This window comes from Salmo trutta, chromosome 22 (assembly GCF_901001165.1).
Source record: "Salmo trutta chromosome 22, fSalTru1.1, whole genome shotgun sequence".
NCBI lineage: Eukaryota > Metazoa > Chordata > Actinopteri > Salmoniformes > Salmonidae > Salmo > Salmo trutta.
The window spans coordinates 9,197,798-9,222,385 of NC_042978.1; positions in this window are offsets into that span (position 1 = coordinate 9,197,798).

A 24,588-nucleotide genomic window follows, 5' to 3' on the forward strand; every position below is an offset into this window, starting at 1 on the left:
TACCCGCACACACACTCTTTCCTTTCCTCAAGCTCACTCTCACTCTTGCCCCCTTCTACGCACACACACACACACACACACACACACACACACACACACACACACACACACACACACACACACACACACACACACACACACACACACACACTGTCCAGGGCAGGAACTTGAGCGGCGTTCTGATCACTTCAGTAATAATCCATTTTTATACACACCTACTCCTGACTGATTCGGCTGAGCTGGAATAGCCACGCCGTGACCGGCAGCCATTTTGCCATCATGTCCCAGTTTTCCTCCTTTCCTCTCTGCCTTTCCTCAAATCAAAATGTGGCCCTGATTGACTGTACTGCTCTGACTAATAGAGTGGATACGGCAAATGGAATAACAGTTTTTCCCCCTCTCTCTTTCTCCCTCTCTCCCTCTCTCCCTCACTCTCTCATATTTCCACAGATTGAGCGTTTCGATCCTTATTTTGATGAGGACGAGCCACTGGTGCGCCGGCGGGTGGCGGATGCGGATGCCTCAGACGGCGGCGGCACGTGGTGGCAGCCTGGGCCGGCGGAGCCTCCCGTGACTGACAGGGCTGACAATTAGGTCGTTAGACAGCATTATTGTACGTCCCAAATGGCACCCTATTCCCTTTGTAGTGCACTACTTTTGACCAGTGGCTATACATGGGGAATAGGGTGCCATTTGGGACGCACACTATGAGTGGGCTGATAGATGGCTGATAGCTCCGTAATGGGTTTTTAATGCTGGAATCTAAGCGGAGTGCCATCGGGGACAGCAGGCATTATGTGCAACCAGACAGGTGGGTTCCTCCACAAGAAAGGGAGAAACTCTCTTGGGTTCTGAGGGAAGGATGAAGGGAGGAGGGGAAGAGGGGAGGAAAGAGGAGGAGAGAAGCTAAAAATAAAACAGCCCAGCGACTGATCCTGTTCAACACAAGGAGAAAATAAAGTGTTTTTCAGTGGATGACTGACCTGGTTTTAGTTCCTCCATACTCCTGTGTGGTGTCCATAACAGGACTTGCTTCAAGGTCAAGCTGCCCTAATATGGACACCGTACTTCTGTTCTTCACTTTGATCTGGTAGAGAAGGCCCGTTTATAAAAACGTTTTTGCCTTCTTTTTTTTGGAATGATTTGTTAATTGTAGTAGGGGTCTTAAGGAAATCACAAGGGAGAGAAAATTGTCTCCACCATCCAAATGATTGTATTTCCTAAGAGGTGAAGTGGTGTTTTAAATCGTTTTAATCTGAGATGGCTCAATGGCAGTAGGGAACTAATTTTAAAACAATGGACAATTTCCCCGTCCTTTTGTATTGTTGTATTGTAAAGATTTACCATTTGGCACAGTGCACATTGAATCCAAGCTGCCCAGAGTTTTAAAATCCAGATTTTTTTATTTATTTTTTAAATGTATCTAAATTTAGCCCATATAACGATAAACTTTTAAGTTATAAGACATAGGCTAATGCGTACGGGGTGTTACAGAGGGATATTTTAGGGAGAGATTAGGGAGAGCGAATCAAAACTCTCGTAAAGCTCCATCAAAAACGGAGCGGTTGTTTGGTGCTGGGCATCGACTGATGCCTGATGCTTTATGCTTTTAAAAGGAGGGGCTTGGAGGAGAGCTTTGGCAGCCAGCATTGAGTGACTGACTCTGAGAGTGCATCCCAAATGGCATCCTATTCCATATACAGTGCACTGCTTTTGACCAGAGGCCTATGGGTGGGCTCCGGTCAGAAGTAGTGCACTATATAGGGAATAGGGCGCAATTTGGGACACCACACCCCGACTCTGTCTACTACCAAAGCCGCACTTCTTTCTCCCTTTGGCTCTGCCACTGAGAATGAATGGGCCTCTTCACAGCCATCGTGGACCTGGAGAGCCCCAAGTGGTGGTGTTGGGTAGAAGAACTCACAAGAGGGAGGAGATGGATGCTGTTTAGAAGGTGAATAATGGTGGTTGCCTTCTCAGGCTGTTTCTGATTTGGCCACATGAATCATACTGTATCACTGTGCTTCATCTAATAGCAGAACCAAATGACCTGGACGGCAGTTGAGATTTCATTAAAAGTACATGGTGCAAGTGATCAATGCCGTTCGAGATTCTGCAAAGATTATAACAGCAATTATTCTGAAGATCTCTACAGACCTTCACGCTTTATATGATTACATAAGAAGACATGTAGAGTTGAAGTAGCCTCAAACTGTGGCCATGGATGTGCTATTCATTTTAAGGTTGAATGTTACATTAGTTTGTAAGATAACCTTAAATTAAGGCTATTTACTGTATTCCAAAAGTAATATTTAATTGTGTTTGGTTGACAACACAACCAAATATCAGCATTTATAGGAGATGTATTTATTGCTTGGATAGTTCCGTCTGTGACACTGACTTATTCTAGCTTAAATTCCAGTTTCTCAAAAAGTAATTGATATGTTGGATTAACATCTCCATGTCAACCAAAAATGGAAGTTATGGAATAGGACTACATCAAATCAAACTTTAAATGCACTTTAAATAACATGGATTTGATTTAGTCATATTCTTTCACTTAGATTGTTGGTTGAGATTTCAGATTTGAATCCAACATATTCATTTTTAATTTGTAGACATTTACATTTACATTTAAGTCATTTAGCAGACGCCCTTATCCAGAGCGACTTACTGGCACAGATGAAACTATCCAAACAGAAGATACATCACCTTCAAATGTTGATATTTGGTTGCGTTGAAAACCCAAAACAATTCAATATCACCAAGTATCATTACATTTTAAATCAACCAGAGCTTGAAACACTAGGCCTATTGTATTGTTGATTGTCTGTTGATGACTCTGCAAAATTCTAGGGCTAATAATAAAGTGTGGTCACATTTCAGTTGCTCTGTTAAACCTACCGTTTGGAATGAATTAGTTAGCAATAGTGAATCTACACTGAACGAAAAAATATAAACGCAACATGTAAAGTGTTTCATGAACTGAAATAAAAGATCCCTGAAATGTTCCATATGTACAAAAAGCTTATTTCTCAAATTTTGTGTACAAATTTGTTTACATACCTGTTAGTGAACATTTCTCCATCCACCTGACGTGGCATATTAAGAGACTGATTAAATAGCAGGATCATTACACAGGGCTGGCGTGTAACCACGCCAGCCCAGGACCTCCACATCCGGCTTCTTCACCTGCGGGAGTGTCTGGGACCAGCCACAGCTGATGTAACTGGGTTTGCACAACTAAAGAATTTCTGCACAAACTGTCAGAAACCGTCTCAGGGAAGCTCATCTGCGTGCTCGTCGTTCTCACCAGGGTCTTGATCTGACAGTAGTTCAGCGTTGTAACCGACTTCAGTGGACAAATGCTTACCTTCGATGGCCACTAGCATGCTGGAGAAGTGTGACCTTCACTGATGATTCCCGGTTTCAACTGTACTAGGCAGATGTCAGACTGTGTATGGCGTTGCGTTGTGTGGGTGAGCGGTTTACTGATGTCAACATTGTGAGCAGAGTGCCCCATGGTGGCGGTGGGGTTTTGGTATGGGCAGGCATAAGCTACGGGCAACAAACACAATTACATTTGATCAATGGCAATTTGAATGCACAGAGATACCGTGACGAGATCCTGAGGCCCATTGTCGTGTCATTCATCCGCCGCCATCACCTCATGTTTTTGCATGATAATACACAGCCCCATATCACAAGGATCTGTACACAATTCCTGGAAGCTGAAAATGTCCCAGATATTCCATGGCCTGCATACCTACTAGACATGTCACCCATTGAGCATGTTTGGGATGCTCTGGATCGACGTGTACGACAGCATCTTCCAGTTCCAGCCAATATCCAGCAATTTCGCACAACCATTGAAGAGGACTGGGACAACATTCCGCAAGCCACAATCAACAGCCTGATCAACTCAATGCGAAGGAGATGTGTCGCGCTGCATGACACAAATGGTGGTCACACCAGATACTGACTGGTTTTCTGATCCACACCCGTACCTTTTTTCTAAGGTATCTGTGACCAACAGATGTATATCTGTGTTCCCAGTCATGTGAAATCCATAGATTAAGGCCTAATTCATTCATTTAAATTGACTGATTTCCTTATGAACTGTAACTTTGTCAAATATTTGAAATTGTTGCTTGTTGCGTGTATATTTTTGTTTAGTGTATTTCGTTTTAAAGTGGTGATCTCTCAACAATCATTCTCACAATAGCACATTGGTAATAGTCAGTGATACAGTAAATATCATAGCTGGAGATACATTTTCCAGTAGGAGGTGCTGCCCAGCTTTCTTTTTTCCTCCTGATAGTGGCTATAACATTGAAAATCTGAGATTGTTTTAAAGGTACAAATACAACATATTTTATACAAGGTCTATGTTGACATTTGGTTACCATGATGACATAATCCTGTGGTTGAAATATCCCCCTCAAAACAGCAGTTCATGACTTTTTTCAAAACCAATGTTTTTCCCACCTAGATTCCACATCACGATACGTTGACAAATTACATTGACACAACGTTGATTCAACTCGTTGGTGCCCAGTGGGCAAGTTCCTCTGCGGGGATCCTACTAGTTGGAGATGAGAAAGGCTGATAACAATACAAGTCAAGACATTGAGCTGCGGTCTGTGCCGTGGCTCTCTCACCCGCCAGGCATCCATTTCCCATCACTCCAGAGAATACACACCACTGCAGTACGTACTGGACCCAGTTCGCAAACATTTAATATGTGAACCTGCCTGATTGTGAGTGTTTAACCCATACTCCCTGTGTCTGGTGTACATGGTCAGTCTGGTCTCATAGACTAGACGTAACATAGTAAAGGTTACTATTTCATGTATACCCCTGAGTCCAGGTTGACATGGTTTCTTAAACCCTTCCTTGGTGTCCCTTGCTCAGTATCTTTTCATCAGAATTGCATTTCCTGACAGTGCTGCCTCCATGTCAGATGTTCAACTGAGTTTATAGAAACACAGATCTTTGTTTACTAGTTAACTTATCCATCTGCCCACTTTCTACTACGCATAGTGTCTGTCCAAAATGAAACCATACTCCCTATACAGTGCACTACTTTTGACCAGGGCACATAGGGCTCTGGTCACAAGTAGTGCACTATGTTGGGACTCGGGTGCCATTTGGGACGCATCCAGTCATCACAAAGCGTCCATTCAGACCCGTGGCTGAGGAGTGAGAGGGAGTAACACAACAATGTGTGTATGATTGCTGCAGCGGGCTTTTAAGTGACAGGTAAATTGCAGGTTAAGTGGGGAACACAGCCTTTTAACAAGAGGCTTCTGGCTCCTGCAAATCCTCCTTAGACTCTAATCTGAATACAAAAGGCAGGGGCGGAGGGGGATTAAAGTTGACCCCTCAATGTGCTGTTTGTTTCCGAGTGGAGGGCTCGGTTTGGAGAGCATGGAGAGGAGGGCGAGGCCCCCTAGGTTTACGTTTCCCTTTGTGCGACGCGGCGGCATTTAAAAACAACGGCGCCCACAATAAAGCCTCTTCAGTCGCTAATTTCACCCGGGAGGACAAAAGAAAGGCTTGAGTCCTTGGCTTTGCCCCCAGAGTTCTTAGTCCCCAGGCCTTGGGAAAGGGAGGAATGGAGGCAGGAGCCCGAGCAGGCTGCGGTGGAAGAGAGAGAGAGAGCGAGAGAGAGAGAGGTGGAATTCAGAGATCTTCAAAAGGACTGTTTATTTAATTGCGGATGAAATGCTATATAACGTGGCAGCCATTATCACAAGCTGCGAAAGGGAAAACAAATCCTAGCTTTATTTAGCGGTGACGGATGGAAAGAGGAGAAGAAGAGAGGAGAAGAGAAAAGGGCCGGGGTGAGGCAGGCGGGTGGTAGGGGCTCGAGGAAGGAGAGGAGAGAGAGAAAGGCGCTTTGGGTTGTCAACGTTTTAGAGGCTTACAGTCAAACCTATCCAGGCTCAGGAGAGAGGAGGCTGGGTGTTAGGAAGGCAGAATGACTCCTGATAGAAGGAGTTTGCGGCTCAAGTCTCCGGGAATCGTCTTGGCTTCCGGATGAGGGGAGGACTAATTGATTCTCTGAAGTTTCCTGTCGCAGAGCCCGATTACAGGTGTGACCGGATTAAAAAAAGGAGGGGAAAAAAAACAAGGGATCTGGAGGAGGAGTGTTGAGAAATCAAAGAGAAGAGAAGATGAGGGCTGCCACCATACGGATCAGCGGGAATGTCTGTCTGTCTGTCTGTCTGTCTGTCTGTCTGTCTGTCTGTCTGTCTGTCTGTCTGTCTGTCTGTCTGTCTGTCTGTCTGTCTGCACACATGTGCACCTGCATTTGATCTGCATGCTCACTAGCAATCTATAGGTCACGTAACGAAGGCCCCCCTTCACAGTGTATCCAAGCTCACAGTGTGCTTTAGCTCTCTCTCCCTCATCACTCTTACGGTTACAGCATCTCAGAGCCAGGGGCGTGTGTCCACTCACCACCCCCACCACCGTCCACCTTGGCTGGGGGAAGATTGAGTGCTGAGGTATGGGGGAACCACCATACAGAGCAGTGAGAGAGGAGGCTCCAAGAGAAGGAGAGTTAGGGCTCATACCCCACATATCCACACCTAAGCTGTCACACGCCCTGGCCTTAATGGCTTGTTTAGTGGCTGAAGCCCAATCTGGGGCCCCGGATAGCCATTATTCAGGGGAGGATCGATCGGACCCCTGGGCCACTGGCGTCTCGGGGCCCCTGGGGTTCCCTGTCCCTGAACCTGTACTGTAATAAGCGTACTCATGTCAAGGCAGTAATTATCATTGATCTGGAGCTGCTGTGACAGGGGCCAGGGTAGGGGCCTTGCTGTGTGATTCATACTCAGCATGGAGCTACTGTACATGGGGACAGCCACTGCCCAGACACCCAAGCCACCATTCTCCCATAGTCTATCAGCCTTTGTGGGTCCTGCTATGGCATGGATTATCCCTGTGGATACTATAGGGAGGGAATGGGACGGCGGGTGTAGGTGGAGGGAGTGTACTTACCATTTACGTGCTAGATCTGATCACAAGCTCTACTGCATGTAACAAATGAACTCTGCAAGACAAGGGTATATCATTACAATACAATATCTCACTCACATATTGGACTTTTATGGTGTTCTATGCACGTGAACACGAACAGACGTCAATAATACTACATGTAGTGCTCACACAGTGTGTGATGTCACATGCAAGGCCCAGGTCACTCTCCTCTCACTCAGCTGCAGGTGACCACACAGTGCTGGATCAACAGTGGTAAATCTGTCTGCCTCAACACTAACCCGGAGAGAGAGAGAGAGAGAGAGAGAGAGTTAGAGAGCTAGATAGAGAGAGAAATGGGGAGTCCTTGATGGAGGTGCAGCCAGGCCACTGTGGGTGAGGAGGTGGAGAGGAAGCCTGGAGAGGAGATCAGACTAGCCTTTCTCTGCTTTGTGATAATTGGGACAAGTGGACCTTGAAAGGCCTAAAGCCTTTATTAGACAAGGAACATGGGTCTTGACTTAATGTCTGCTCTATAGCAGAGTTTAGTGTCTTTTGCTCGTGAGTGAATATGTCTGTCTTTATTCAGAGATATTCAGCATTCACTATACCTGTCTTTAACGCTTTCGTTGCATTACACTTTCACTGACGTCCTCTTCTTGAATCGGATGGCTGCTACTTCCCACTAGTGAACTTCTCCACCCCAGAGTGGGGTGTATGGGGAGAGAAAGGGGTGAATAGGAGAGAAAGTGGTGATGGAGAAGGAGAGCGAGAGCGATTAGAGAGAGAGAGAAGAAGAGAGAGAAAAGGGGGAGAGAGGGGGAAAGAGTAAGGAAGAGAGAAAGGGAAAGAGAGAGAGAGAGAGAGAGAGGGAAAGAATGAAAGAGAGATGGGGAGATGGAGGGATGGTGGGGGTTTTGGAGGCAGGCAATCAGTTTTCTTTGTGTGAGCGTTGGAGCGGGACCGGTGTCACCTGCAGACCAAAGCCCATTTCCTCTGATTAAGTCCTCCGAAAATATTCCATTTGTCAGTGTCACCGCACTGCGCTGCCGTGGTGACCAGTCAGCCGTGTCTGTTGACTATGTCACTCTCCAATTTACATCAGACGCTGACATCATCTTGTCGCTAATGTCTCTTTGCTTTTCTCTCTCTTTTCTCTATCACATACTCTGTCTCTCTCGTTTACTCCTGTTCCATATTTCTCTTTCAATCGCTCTCTTTCTCCTGCTCCATCTCTTTCCTCCCTTTCTTTTCTGCTCTGTCTTTCCTTCTCTCCCTCTCTCTCTCTCCTGCTTGCGTTCTCTCTCTCTCCTGCTCTCTCTCTCTCCTGCTTGCGTTCTCTCTCTCTCTTGCGCTCTCTCTCTCCTGTGCTCTCTCTCCTGCGCTCTCCCCCTCCCTCCCCTTCTCACGCTCTCTCTCTCCTGCGCTCTCGCTTTCTCTTGCGCTCTCTCACTCTCTCTCACACTCTCTTTTGCCTGCGCTCTCTCTCTCTCGCTCACTCTTTCTCTCCCTCTCTCTCCTGCGCTCTCCCTCTGCCTCTCTCCACCTCCCTCCCTCTCTCTCTTTCTCTCTCTCTCTCCTGTCCTCTCCCTCTCCTGCCCTCTCCCTCTCTCCTTCCCTCTATCTCACTCAGTACCTGTGATCTGCTCTCCCAGTGTAAGGCTAACTGCTGTAGTTCTGTGAGAGAAAAAAAATCTGGAGATCAGGTTCAGGTTCCTTTTCCTAGGTTAATGCAAACAGTGGCAGTCATTGCATTCAAATGAACCATGGGTGAACACCACCTTATTGTCTATGTGTTCCTTTCACATTCACATTACACCAAACGCAACCTCACCTAATCATAAGGGAGTCACCCTCGGATTGTATCATTGCTTTTCCCTCATAAAAGTTGTCTGTGCTGTCCATTAGCTGTGTGTATATGGCAGAGCAGTGGCTGAGTTTACTAGATCTGCGTCCCAAATGGCACCCTATTCCCTGTACAGTGCAGTACTTTTGACCAGAGCTCTATGGGCCCAGGTAAAAAAAATATTTAAAAAAAGTGCACTAAATAGGGAATAGGGTGCCATTTGGGATGCGGGCCTGGAACCTCCACCCTATCTGATCTAACCCCATTAGTATCCAATGTCTTTTCAGGAGCAGAGCCGGCAAGGTTCAGAGGGGACGGAAATTTCAATCTGCCCTCTATCATTACTCCAAACAAGACCATTTCCTCCTCTCTCCATCCCAAGCCCAGAGAGAGAGAGAGAGAGAGAGAGCGAGAGAGAGAGAGAGAGAGAGAGAGAGAGAGAGAGAGACTAAAAAGAAGGGCGCTGCATCTCTTACCGTGCCCAACTTTAAAATGAGTCGAGTGAAGAAGAAAAAAAGGAGGGTGTTTTCTACATTATTAGGAGTCTATTATGAAGCGATGTCGTCTCCCCTCCTCCGCCCCTCTTCATTCGCCTGACAGGTATAGCGGACAGCGCCGGGTGCGGGGTCGCCTTGATGACTAGACTCAATCACCTGTGACAGTTTTGATTTGATGTCACTCTGTGGGTCGCTCTATTTGTTTGAGCAGTTAAGAGGTAATTGTGTGACATTGTCGGGGAAGGGGGGGGGGGACGCTTTGGCTGTGCACCTGCTGAACCGAGACGGGAACGAGACGAGAGCGAGTGGGGCAATAACAAATGAGGGCTATTACCCCCCAAAAACATTCCCAGACGGTGTGTGGGGGAAGAGGTGTGTGTGTGTGCGAGCGCATGTGTGCGTGTGTGTGCGATTGCGTGTGTGTGCGACTCATAAGAAGTCACCCATAAGCCATTCATAGTAAGGCGGCCATAAAACAAAGTCCCATCCCGGATCAAACAACACAGCATGTGACTTCCCATATAAAAATCGTGAACATACGACTTTTCCATGCGAGTCATTAAATGCCTATACTGAAGGTAATTTGAATAGGGGCCTTGAATCCTGGTCTAAGATTTCTATTTTTGGGCCCTCAGCATCAAAGACACAAACCTCATCCAGAGTCTCAATAATGAATCAGATGAGGCTGACCTCTATTGTTAGAACATTCCTCTTTTAAAGTCCTCTCTTTGCACAGTGATTCCCAGTCCTCAGCTCTCACTGGCTTGGAATGCCAGCCGTAATCTACAATCCTCCTTTTCGCACGGAGAAAAAGCCAAAGGAATCATGGATGAAGAGAGAGAGTGCAAATCTGTGAGCTGTGGCTTTACCCCCCCCCCCCCCCCGCTCCCCTCCCCTCTACTTCTCTACTAGATACACCAGTCACTCACTTTCCTGTTGTAACCACAAGGAAGTAAAATGAAGGAAATAGGAAGTGAGGTAGGCGGAAGTAGTGGTTTGGACCGGTCCAGGGAGGGTCAACCAGGCCGAAGAACCAGTCCAGTAGTATTTTCCACTCTGACCACTATGCAGCGCTGTGCCTCTCTCGCTCTCTCTCCCTCTGTGTGCCAGGGAATAGGCTTTTTCCCTCGGCACGTTGCTGGGCTCATCCATTTGTTTGTTATCTCAATCCAGGATTTGAAGAGATACAAAGCTGATTAAACAACAAAAGCATATGGGAAGATAAAAGACACTTAGGTAATGGGTTTAGGCTGCCTCTTTAGCACGCTCAACTCATCCTTCTTTCCCTCTCTTCTTTCTCTTGGCTCCAATTGTGTCTCATTCTCCTCCCAGAGGCTTGATCCAGAAAGGAAGAAAAAGAACAAGGGAGAGAGAGAGAAAAAAGAGGGCAAAAGAAAAGGCTTTAGGTGACAATCTGTTGAGAGGCTGTAGCGGCTGCAGTAAAGTGCAGCTGAATGCAGTAAAGTGGTTCGGCGCATGCAGCGGATTCTCAGGCTGTTTTGTCTGCTTGTGCTGCTTTACTGTGAACAGTTTAGGGGGAGTTGTATAGAGACCGGGTGGAATATGGAGGCACGGACTTTGTTTGGGTACCACATTCTTCATTTCATCAAGATTCATCAAGTTTTTCTTCTTTTTAATAAGTATAATCTTTCAAAGTGGTGCCACATTCTGTTGATCTGGGTGATTACGTTTAAGCACTAACGTATATTAGAATGACTATTGTTTCATTTATGGAACAGTAAGATGGCTCTAAGTTGCAAAATACCCACTGGGCACACACTGGTTGAATCAACGTTGTTTTAATGTCCTTTTCAATGTATTGTGACGTGGAATAACATTTTGTAAAAACAACCAGTACTGTTCTCATCTTATTTCAACCAGTGTAAAATAGAAATCAAGGTAAAACGTGTAGTTAATCTAACTCCAAAAGAATCAACAGAACAATGTACACATTGAAATTGCGTTGAAAACTCCACAGAAATGTAACAAATATTTTTCATCCTGGTTGAAATTGTCTTTTTTAATTTGATTAGATTTTATTTGGCCTTGTTATGTTGATAGTAAAATGGTATGTTTGAATCAACGTCATTGTATCAACATAAACTGACCAGGTGAATCCGGGTGAAAGCACTTGTTATTACATTCAATTCAATCAGTATAGATGGAGGGGAGGAGACAGGTCAAAGAAGGATTTAAGCCTTGAGACAATTGAGACATGGATTGTGTATGTGTGCCATTTGAGGGTGAATGGGCAAGACAAAAGATTGAAGTGCCTTTGAATGGGGTATGGTAGTAGGTGCCAGGCGCACCGGTTTGTGTCAAGAACTGCAGCGCTGCTGGGTTTTTCACACTCAACAGTTTCCTGTGAGTATCAAGAATGGTCCAACACCCAAAGGACATCCAGCCAACTTGACACAACTGTGGGAAACATTGGAGTCAACATGGGCCAGCATCCCTGTGGAACGCTTTCGACACCTTGTAGAGTCCATGCCCCAATGAACTGAGGCTGTTCTGAGGGCAAAAGGGGGTGCAACTCAATATAATGAAGGTGTTCCTAATGTTTTGTACACTCAGTGTATAATGAATAAGGGATGAAAAAGATGTAATGTTCCTACATTTTTGTCATTTAGCAGATGCTCTTATCCAGAGCGACATACCGTTTGTGCATTCATCTTAAGATAGATGGGACAACCACATATCACAGACATAGAAAATACATATTTCCTCAATAATGTAGCTATCAGTAGAGTCAGAGCTAGTTAAGTGTTAAAAAAAAATATATATATTTTTTTTTAATTGGGGGGGGTCGAGGTGAGGAGGAGGATTATTTAAGATACTGTTTGAAGAGGTAGGGTTTCAGATGTTTTCGGAAGATGTGCAGGGACTCTGCTGTCCTAGCTTCAGGGGGATGCTGGTTCCACAATTAGGGTTCCAGGACAGAGCTTGGACTGGGCTGCGCGGGAGCTGCCCTCACACAGAAGTCGGAGGGCCAAGAGACCTGAAGTGGCAGAATGTAGTGCTTGGGTTTGGGTGTGGGGCTGAGGCATTCTGGGTAAGTTGCAGGGGTTTGATGGGGAGCCCAGCCAACAGCAAGTTGCAGTAGTCCAGACGGAAGAGAACAAGCGTCTGGATTAGGACCTGCGCCACTTTCTGTGTGAGGTAGAGTCATACTTTACGGATGTTGCAGAGCATAAACCTGCAGGAGGGGATCACTGCATTGATGTTTGCAAAGAATGACAGGGTTTAACCGTAATGGAGAGGTCTTTGAGCGGGCAGGCCTACCCCGGGAGGAAGAGCAGTTCCGTCTCTCGAGGTTGAGCTTGAGGTGGTGGGCCGACATCCAAGTTGAGATATCCGACAGGCACGCAGAGATGCGTGACGCCACCTGAGTGTCAGAAGGAGAAAAGTAGTTGAGAGAAGAGGAGAGGACCTAGAACCGAGCCCTGGGGGACACCAGTAGTGAGGGTGCGTGGTGCAGACACAGATCCTCTCCATGTCACCTGGTAGGAGTGGCTTGCCAGGTAGGATGCAATCCAAGAGTGTGCATAGCCTCTGACACCGCCCTGAGAGGGTGGAGAGGATCTGATGGTTCACGGAGTGCAGCAGACAGATCTAGGAGGATGAGAACAGAAGAGAGGGAGTCAGCTTTGGTAGTGCGGAGAGCCTCTGACACAGAAGAGCAGTCCCGGTTGATTGACCCGTCTTGAAGTTTGACTGGTTAGGGTCAAGAAGATAATTCTGAGAGAGGTAATGAGAAAGTTGATCAAAGACATCGATGCTCAAATGTTTTGGAAAGAAAAGAAGGGATGCAGGTGTATAGTTTGAATGAGTCAAGTGTTGGTTTCTTGAGAAGGGGAGCAACTTGGGCCATTTTGAAGTCAGAGGGGATGCAGCCAGTGGTCAGGATGAGTTGATGATGGAAGTGAGGGAAGGAAGAAGGTCTCCAGATATGGTCTGGAGAAGGGAGGAGGGGATGGGGTCGAGCGGGCAGGTTGTTGGGCGGCCAGACCTCACTAGTCGCAGGATGTCATCTGGAGAGAACGGGGAGAAAGAGGTCAAGGCATAGGGTAGTTCTGTGGGAGTGAGACCAATGGACTCCATAGGCTAAGTGAATGAGTAGCGGATGTCGTCAACCTTTTTTTCAAAGTGGTTGACAAAGTTGTCCGTAGAGAAGGAGGAGGAAGGGGAGGGTTTCCTAGGGTTAGAAGCAGAAGCTTGAAATTCAGAGTGGTAGAAAGTGGCTTTAGCAACGGATACAGTGGAAGAGAAGAGAGGAGGGAGTGAAAGGATGATTGGTCCTCCGGAAGTTTAGTTTTCCTTAATTTTCACTCAACTGCCCGCAGCCCTTGTTCTGTAAGCTCGCAATGAGTCTCTCAGCCATGGAGCAGGAGGGGAGAGCCGACCCGGGAGGAAAGGGGACAGTGCGAGTCATAGGACGCAGAAAGGGAGGAGAGTAGGGTCGAAGAGGCAGAATCAGGAGACAGAAGGATTTAGCAGAAGGGAGAGATGGTAGGATAGAAGAGAAGGAAGTAGTGGGAGAGAGAGAGTAAAGATTGCGACGGCACATGACCATCTCGGTAGGGGCTGAGTGGTTAGGGTGGAGGAAAGGGAGCCAGAAAAGGAAACAAAGTAGTGATCAGAGACCTGGAGGGGGGTTGCAGTAAGACTAGTAGACGAGCAGCCTCTAGTAAAGATGAGGTCAAGTGTATTGCCTGCCTTGTGAGTTGGAGGGGATTGGGAAAGGGTGAGGTTAAAAAAAGGAAAGGAGGGGAAAGAGAGAGTTGGTAAGAAATGCATCAAAGGCAGACGTTGGGAGGTTGAAGTCGCCAAGTATGAAGAGCGGTGAGCCATCGTCAGGAAAAGAGCTTATCAAGGTCTCAAGCTCATTGTGGAACTCTCCAATGGCACCTGCTGTGCGATATATGAAAATATTGTTAAGCTTGAGTGGACAAGTGACAGTGACAGCATGGAATTCAATTGAGGAGATGGACAGGTGAGAGAGGGAGAAAAGACAACATTTCCACTTAGGAGAAATTAGTAGACCTGTGCCACCACCACCATGACCAGATGCTCTCGGACTTTGAGAGAAAATATAGTTCGATGAAGAAAGAGCAGCTGGAGTAGCAGTGTTCGCTGGGGTGATCCATGTCTCCGTCAGGGCCAAAAAGTCAAGGGACTGAAGGGCAGCATAGGCTGAGATGAACTCGGTGTTCTTGACCGCAGTTCGGCAGTTCCAAACGCTGCCAGAGACCCGGAATACCACATGGGTTGTGCGCGCAGGGTACACTAAATTAGAAGGGTTGCAGCCAAGGGGTGGGGAGCGTCTGTAAAACCTACAGGGAGAGGTGAGAACAGGTATAGAAAATACACACATAGTTGACAAAGCTACAAAAGAGCAACATTAGATAATCTGTAAATAACTAGGTAAGATACTCAAATGAGAGAGTGGTGTGGAGCCTTCCTCCCTGTACTAATTGCTGATTGCCTAGGAGAGGTGAAACCATTTCTCCTCTAATGCAGCCACTGATTACCAAAACAAGTCACAAATTGCCCTGATCTTTGATCCTGGTTGAGGTGTCAACAACTATCTGCAAATGATGAGCAGTCAACAGCTCACACTAGCAGTTCACACTAGCTAGCAAAAAGACAGTACTAGACCACAACAGATAAAGACAATAAAAGTATACATACACTACTGGCGATATCAGGAGTCCTCTAGCTATGGACTGAAGCATGAAATTCTACCAGTAGGGGTCGGTGACGTTTAAAATGAGGGAGGACGATCATTATTTTTATGAGCATGGCCTTATTTCTATTACAGCATATTAGATGACAGTCATTCATTTTCCATTCACCCAGCTCAATCTAACATCAATAGGTTTACACTATTACATGATACTAAAATTGTTCCTATACGCATCATGAGGTTGCTACAACCTAGACTATGAATTCAAGTTTACAACTTAGGTGCACAGGTCGAGAGAAATTTGAGTATTCAAGATGACAGACATTGACACATTCAATACCGCCTTGCACAGTCTTGCCTGCATTTAGCTGATCTAGGGTATAATCATTTGCAAACGAGAGTTTCTGTTGGACAAATTCAAGTATGGTTATACCCGTTTTGTTCCTTTTGCTTCTGTTAAAGAAAAGTTTTTCAACAGAATCAGCAGAATGAATACACCCCTGATCACAGATAAACACAGTTCACTTTCATAGCAGCCACATACAAACAGCATGATCCTTTCGATAGTTGGATAATTCATTCTCGCATCTACGCGCTCTCCTCCTCTCACCTTTCCCCTTCACTTGTGCACAACACATCAGCTGTCTGTGACCAGGCAAAAAAATCCTTTCCAAGCCAAACCTTGATATCATAACCGCTAACTGCTACACACAGCCTACATCGTTATCACCACATTAGCTAACGTCAAGTCAACATAGCTAGTAGAACAATCATAGAGTACAGTGTCAAGTTAGCAAGCAGTTTAGCAATTACACTGGTGGGCCCCGGTGGCAACAAATTAATAAAACCAAAAGCTTAACTTGACTTGAAAGAGTTCCAGTGTTGGACAGCCATAGTCAGCTAGGTAACATAGGATCCCTCTGCTGCAAGAACTCTGATATGTTGGAGGACGTCCTACGGAAGTGGTCATAATTGCTGTGTGTATGGAAGCGGATGAGAACCACAAGCCTGCTATGGTTTTATCTAAAAAGGATAACTTTGTTAATGATTCACTATTTGTTTTTTCTGAAATTCACTGAGGAGGATAGTCATCCCCTTCCTCCTCTGAGGAGCCTCCGCTGGTTTCTTTGTGGAATTTTCAACACAATACACACATTTCAGCGTATACATATTTCTGAAGATTATGTTGAAATTAGACTGATGTAACAACATGTTAGTCAGGTTAAATCAATCTATTTAAGTTTAGGTTTTACCTTAATTTCAATGTTTACAAACCTGGTTGAAATGAGATGAAAACAGTACTGGTTGAAGATTTTTTTCAAATCCAATGTATTTTCTTACTTTGATTCCACATCAAAATACGTTAGCAAATTACGTTGAAACAATGTTGATTCAACCAGTGTGTGCCCAGTGGGTAGAGTCTAAAATGTAGTGAAGTACCACAATTATATCTGATATAGGAAGTAGAGCATCCTTCTGTCCTGATGATAGGATGGCATCAGGGGAGTTGAAAAGCTAGGTTGTTATGGACAGGGAATGTTTGGTCATCTAAAGGGGAATGTAGTGCTAACCAAATTTAGCTACCAAACTAACTGAACCAAAAGAACACATGGATCTCAACGTTCTCTCCAACAATATTGGCCAAACCAAAACATCCCTCTCAAACAAAAACTTGGCAATCTGAACTAAACTAACCCAAGTTAACTATAAAACAATAGTCAAATAAGCCAAATTACAAATAAACAAACGTATCAATAATAAAGCAAAGACAATCTAGACAAAACCTTAACCAATTATGACAGTATGTAGATTGCCTCTAGTTTCAAAGCCAGCCGAAAGATGACAAACTCTCACATTTTGATTCGATACATGGCCAGAAGCATCTCACTCACATGGTTGATGCATAGTATGTTTCATCACTTCTTGAAGGAGAAAAAACAACCTTATGTGGATCAAATATACCCCTTAATGTGCAGACAGCCTAAATACCCATTGTTAAATGAGGCTTGAGTGGCATGTAAACCAACACAGAGCACGTAAAGGAAGACTTTTCCCCTCTCCTGGTTGAACATCACTAAAAGCAATCCCAAAGCTTAGCACTCCCTCTTTGATAATAACACTCTATGGAGGTCAGTAATACTGAGCTATGAGGAGGGTAGAGAAAAATATATATATTTACGCTCCTCTCGCTGCCTCCCCTTAACGGAAAGAAGCCATGAGAAAGGTGCTTACCGAGAGCGAGATAAAGGGCGAAATGAGAGAGAGCGGACGTGGATTAGGGAAGGAGGGAAACGATCATGGCCAGGAGAGGTAGGGGAGAGGGAGGCGGATGGGGGCGTGAGGCGAGGGGAGGCCGGGGAGTTGATGTCTGGGCTGGTTGGATATGAGGGGAATATTAATCTGGGTTTAGTGTGAGCAGGACCCCACAAACGGCTCAAGCAAACAGAGCTTAGACGAGGCCAAGTCTTCGAGAAAGTCCTAAATCTTCACATTAGCTCCCCGCGTTTCTTCTGCTGAACCCGTAAGCTCTTTTTCTAAAGGACAGCACAAACAAACCGCAACCCCCCAATACTAACCCTTGCCAGTCCCGCGCCTCCCCTCGCTCCTTTCTCACAAACACACGTACACACTCCCTCAAAATCAAGACGGATTTGAGAATTCCAGATTGCTGGGAATTTTAAAATCCGAGGCCCAAGTGGATAGGGGCAGATTAGAAGGGTGGCCCTCTTAAAGAGACAGGATGCCACACAATTGTGTTCCTCTTTCTACTGTGTGCCCTACATCTATGTCACTTGAGAGAGAGAGCAAACAGACAAATGGTGGTTATGGGGGAGTTGAGTGTCTTGATAACCCTTTTCCCTCCCCAAAAATTGTAATATCAAAATGATCAGACCATATTGTGGAGTATTACTAATTCTGGGGATTTTTAACTGTCCAATGATGAAAAAAGTTGTTAATAAACATCTCCTCTGAGCTCTCTGAGCTACAGAAGTAACAGTGGGGGAAAAAAGTACCCAATTATCATATCTGAGTAAAAGTAAAGATACCTTAACAGAAAATGACTCACGTAAAAGTGAAAATCACCCAGTAAAATACTATTTGAAAAAAATGTAATTGCAAAAATATACTTAAGTATCAAAAGTAAAAGTAAAAGTATAAACCATTTCAAATTCCTTATATTAAGCAAATGAGACGGCACCATTTAAAAAAAATATTTTTTACGGATAGCCAGCACGCTCCAACACTCAGAGGCTGTAGGGATGACCATGTATGTTCTCTTGATAAGTGTGTGAATTAGACAATTTTCCTGTCCTGTTAAGCATTCAAAATGTTATGAGTACTTTTAGGGAAAATGTAAGGAGTAAAAAGTATATAATTTTCTTTATTGCATTTTTTTAACTAGGCAAGTCAGTTAAGAGCAAATGCCTATTTACAATGACGGCCTACCCCGGCCAAACCCAGACGATGCTGGGCCAATTGCGCGCCGCCCTATGGGGCTCCCAATCATGGCCGGATGTGATACAGCCTGGATTCAAACCAGGGACTGTAGTGACGCCTCTTGCGCTGAGATGCAGTGCCTTAAACCGCTGCACCACTCGGGAGCCCAAATATAGTGAAGTAAAAGTGAGAGTTGTCAAAAATGTAGATAGTAAACTAATGTACAGATACCCCCAAAAACGACTTAAGTAGTACTTTAAATCATTTTTACTTAAGTACTTTACACCACTGAGAAGTAAGATCTTAATTTGATCACCCTGTTGCAGAAGAACTTTCCTGCAATGCAGGAAATGTAAAGCATGTAGTATATTTGAGGTTTAAAAAGGCTTCACAAGTTGGTAATTTTGACTTTTCTCTTAAAAAAAATGTATCAACCCCTACAAAGATGCCCCTTTATTATAATCCACATAATAATTCACATTTCCTGTTGCTGCAGGACTATTTTCCTGCTGTAGCAAACTAGCTCAAATTAAAATCCTACATCTGTATAGATAAGTAGTGTAAGAAGATACTTTCATATGAAATCGCATCAATTTCCGTGTTTAAACCAATCTGTATAAAATCTCTAAATCTTGGCCAACATGAACGATCGCTGCTATGAGAGCTCTATTATGTTGGCTTGCTATAGGCTACTGTACTTTGTGAACATACAGTGAAGTGGACTTGTTTTTCTGTTCTTTTCATAGTGGAAAATCCATCTCGGTGGTGACAGGATTGTGGAGTGGAAAGTCTATCTCGGAGATGACAGGATGAAATATGTGGTGAACGGGGAGAATGGTTGAGTTTGTTGTTTCATGTGGCTACAGTAACAGTATGATTTAGTGGCCAATGCTAACTAGATGGAATGCAATTTACCAGAATGCCATTAATAATTCACAAATTCAAGTATTTAGATATTATTTAATACATTATTCCTCACAGTATTTACACAATTATCTCTCATGTCAATACTCTATGGACTGCCTTGAGCAAGTTCATAATAGGATTTTATTTCTTAATTACCGTTTCAATCTCAGAAAGAAAGATTTAGCCACAATCTTTGGGGGGGAAATGCTGAAGCTATATTCCTATGTTTAAGTATTAGGATGCTATTAATATAGCTAAGGGCTAAATTCAATCCGTATGGCGGAAGATCGTTTCGCAGAAGATTCTCATGTTCCTGGGACTGCATTCACGATAAACTATGTCGGCTCAATCGGAAATGACCTTTACATTTTTGCCTCGATACTTTTCCAATACTTCCGTGAAACGGATTGACTCCAGCCCTAAATGTTGTCATTTTCTACCACAGGGGCCCTTTAAAACAATTAAAACAACACAAAAATTGTAGAACTGTAATCATTGGGAGGTGGAGGAGAGAAGTCGTATATGAACAGCTTGAAACCTAGAAAGGGTATCACACTGTCCCATAGGTGGGAAGTGGAGAGGGGGGTTGGTGGAGGGACGGGGGAAGCTGCTGAACCTCATCCCGTCACCTGCAGCTTCGTGGCGGGGTGGAAATCAGGGGACGCTCCCTTCTGACTGAGTTTCATTAACCTGACTGCATGTGCCAAAAGCCCTGGTATTAGACTTAATCAAACACAACCCGCCACACACACTGCTGTCTTGTAGGTCACCCTGGGACGCCCATCAAGGGGCCAATGTGTAATCATACACACACACACACACACTTGAACGCACGCACGTACGCACGCACGCATGCACAGATACACTCTGGCAGCATTAAATATCAGACTCTGCCACCACATACCCGAAATTGAATTATTTTTTAAAGGGGTCATATTAGCTACAGTAGACCAACCAACCATCATTTGATGTTCTGGAAGCGTGTCCAAAACTTTAGGTCACATGGTTAAATATTCATCTTGAGAGGAAGTGATTTAAACATCAAATGGAACCTTAAAGTGTTTCCCCACTCATGGATGTGATTTATTTTCTTATTTAAAAGTTCTCTATTAACTCTCAAGACTAAAGTGTATTATTTACACATGAAGTGCAACATATATTGCCATTGAAAGCTGTAAAACCACAAGAGCACAATGCTAGTTCTCAAGGACTGCAGTCAATGCTGGTTCCATCCTTGCGTTTTATGTAATCAAAGACTGAATAAATTAGATTAAGATCACTTTATTGGTCAAATGCTAACAAGGTCCAACTGCAATTTCACTTCCACTTATAAACCCCTCCGAAACAAACGCATACATATACAGGTTTTTGGAGAGGTGCGGGGGGATACCACACTGGGCGCCCTGGGAGCTGTTGTCACGGGTGGCCACGGCAGGCAACGGCATCTAGGATTTGACACAAACAAAAAACCCAGGTTGCCAGCTCACTTCCCACCAAATTTGTACAGTCGGACCCGGGATTCGAATTGTCAACCCTCCGGTTTGTTAGCTCGCCTCTCTAACCGCTAGGATACCTGCCGCCTGGAAGGTGAAGCGTGGGAAATCTACGGTCAGTCACCAATTGATCTATTTAGTGCCAGGGAGATACAAAGGTTGTGTACCTCTGATGTAGGCGTAATGACATAAACGTATCAAACCTGCTCTCTTAATACATGGTTGACATTTAGAAGTAACGTTTTGCGTGATGCGTGCGTCCAATTGGCTCATTCGTCCCCCTCCACTCCCCTGTAACTATTCCCCAGGTCGTTGCTGTAAATGAGAATATGTTCTCGGTCAACTTACCCGGTCAAATAAAGGGTGAAAATATGTACATGTTTAAACATATGTAGGTCATACAACACACACACATGCAGATACACCGACCTGCCAAGTTGGTTTTTATAACCACCATACAGCAACGTCATACTCAGGCTTTACATTTTGAATAATACTCAATGCACGGTGAGTTTATACTTACAAGGAGTGAAAAGGATTTTTCCGTTTGAAAATGTAATGGAGTAAAATGGGGTTTTACTGTAGATATGTACAGTACAGTAGGAGGGATGGTTGTATTTAAGCGGCCTGTAAGAGTCTCCCACTGGCAGTATTGTCCTCGCAGTGCTACTTACTGACAGACAACACTAAAACGTACCTTCATCAAAAGAAGTCTGGCAAATATTATGAGATTTGTCAGAATGAAAGAGACAGGATTTCTCCATCCCCCTTTCAGCATGCATAATGTTTACGCTTTTCTGAAAAGGGTGTTTAGGGCTCTATAAATTAGTGAAACCTTTAGTGTACTTTTTATTAATTGGTTGTGGATAGGGGCAGACACACACGTGCACACACACATACTGTACACAGACACGCACACATGCACTTACACACACATTTGCACACACATGCACGCCCCCCACCCCACACACACCCAAGCAGTGTGACAGGTTGCTCCCCAGCCTGCCGTTCAGACCCTCTAGATGTAGGGGGCCCTTGGGGGCATTGTGGAGCCCGCGGTGAGTAACCAGGTGTCCACCCAGGCGGGTCCACCCACTCTGCAGACAGCCCTCATCAAGCCACTGCCCTCCACAGATCCATCTTCCACTGACACTTCATTTAGACTGCATTAATGTGGAATTAAGGGCTGTTGGCAGGGTCTGGCAGGGCCTGACAATCCCACAGCACCAGCAGTTATCCTCGTCCTCTCCTGGGAAAGAGAGAGAGAGCGAGAGGGAAAGAGAGAGAGGAGCCAGGCTCTGATTCTGAATAGGGCCAGATAAGGCATTTTCAGTCCTACAGGCACAAAGCTGAGGAGGTGATTAGAGTTCTCTCTCTCATTCAACCTCAGTCATCACTATTGCTAATCAACTAAAGGAATGCGTAAGGTTTTCTCAGATTCAAAAGAGATCCTCAGAACCATTTGAAGTGCAGATATCAGCTCTATGGACAGAATCTTTGGTGTGGGTGGGCGATGGATATAAATCTGTTTTGAATAGTCACCTAATTATCAAATCTCAGAGTTGGACTGTAAAAGCCTGGTGAGTGCAAATGCTGTACGGCTTAATCCATATCACTCACTGCCTCATTCTCATGGTCTTACTGTATCTGCTGATGTAAAGGTAAAGCAATGATTTGGGTCCAGAGCTAGACCTAATGTAGAAGGCCCAACGCCCATCTCCAAGCTCACAACTGAACATAGCGAACAGCATTTGGTAAGGAGTGTGTGCGATGTATGATGTTTTCGCACTCAGATGAGAGTTACCAGATCGTATCAGGAAGACACTCACAGCGTGTGAGCGTCACTTTGAAATATCACACACACATATCACGACTCACCTATCACAATCTGGCTCACACTTGCAAATCCATACCCGAATGCACACATACACACACAACATCTCTGTGCATGAGTCTATCAATATTTACCAACAGCACAAAGTCACGATACACTATAATACTACTCTCTCTCAACTTCTCCTCAAGGAAATCCATGCATTTGCATCTCCTACAGTATCAAGGGATCCATTCATATGCCACCATAAGCCTTCCAGACTCCAGCTTGAGAAGCAAATCCAAGTGGATATCAGTGTGTTTGAGCTGCCCAGGATGACCGAGGAGGAGTCGATCACGGGGTAGGAGTCAGGTCAACCCCCCCCCCCCAAGCCCCCACACCCCTCCGTTGCACCCCCACTGTCTCAGGGGAGTTCACAGCGAGCCCCCCCCCCCCCCCCCCCCCCCCCGAACCTCCCTCACTGACCAGGCGGTTGAGAGGCACAGAGATACCCCCTTAAGAAGCTTTGCGCTCGGGAGGAAACTTAATCTCCTTTTTTAACGCCATCCCAAGGCTCTTCGACGAACCCTGAATAGAGCTTGGAGCTTGGGTGCGAGGGAGGGAGGGAAGGAAGGAGGGAGGAGCCGGCTGTGGAGTATCTCCCAGCCCACATGGCAGCCCAGCCCCAAATCTGAATATCTGAGCCACAGCGGAGAAGCTGAGACGCTCCCAACGCCAGCATAGGAATTAGCCCTCCGACAGGCCGCGCTAAATCCCAACTCCCCTCCCTCTGCTCCACACTCCAGCCTCGCCGCCGATACTATGCCCCCCTACCGCATCCCCCCTATTTCACCCCGTACTGCACGTGTCCACTGGGCTAAGGGCCTGAGATACAGCGGGAGAGACAGACAGACAGGCAGGTGGTAGCCTTGCACATATCAGTTCAGAGATCTCCTGCATCCCTCTTGGCCTATACATTTGGTTTAAAACAGGGATCATTTCTTTAATTGATCAGTACATAACAGCTTAAGCATACCCCTTGTCGGGGGTTTCTGCGACGTCGTCGAGAGTGAGAAGGGAGAAGAGGAAAAGAGCATTCATCACCCACGTCATTCCTCCTCATGTCTTGGTTAGACTCTGGCCACAAAATGCCGCAGGCCGAGGACACAAAGAGGACTTGCGCCGTGTCAAGAAAGAAGATGACTTTCTCTTCCTCTCTTTCTTTTTCACTCTCTCCCTGGACCCAAGGGGCCAGGGTAAATATTCACACCGACAGACTCGTGCGAGAAATCTCTGAGCTGCTTTTATTTGGAGGGAGGTGTGACAGATTACCGGCGAGGCGGATTCCTCAGTGGCAAAGAGGTAGCGGACCCTCTTTACCCAAACACATTGGGAGAAGTGCCCTGACATGCTCCTTTAGCACCCTGTCAGAAAACTATTCCCGAAGCAAACACAGTCAAGGGTTTCTCTCCACAAGTCAGGCCCCTGCTTATAAACCTCCCTGAAAAGGACTTAGCCAGCGTCGAAGAGCAACAAGAAAACAAAATGTGGGCAAACCAAACAGACCCTTACAAAGCCCTGGACGTGGAGCAGAGAGAGTGAAGAAAGAGAGTAAAGAGCAGGAAAGGAGAGGCGATCGGGAGTCGGAACACAATTTTGAACACAATCTCTACAGCCCCCGAAAACAGAGCCGAGCTGTATTTCATGCGTGTAGACTCTTGTAGAAGCAATTTGTTTCAATCCTGTCAGAAGAATGCTACCGTGCTAATTGTGTCGCCTAGTGGATTTCAGTCACAATACAAATGTGACAAATTTTAACTATGTTTGTTTTTTACATACAGCTAAAAAAGGGGCAAAGTAGCTTTTTGTGATCAAGATTAATTCATCACTCTCTCCGAAAAGTGTTATTTTTAAATGTTTTA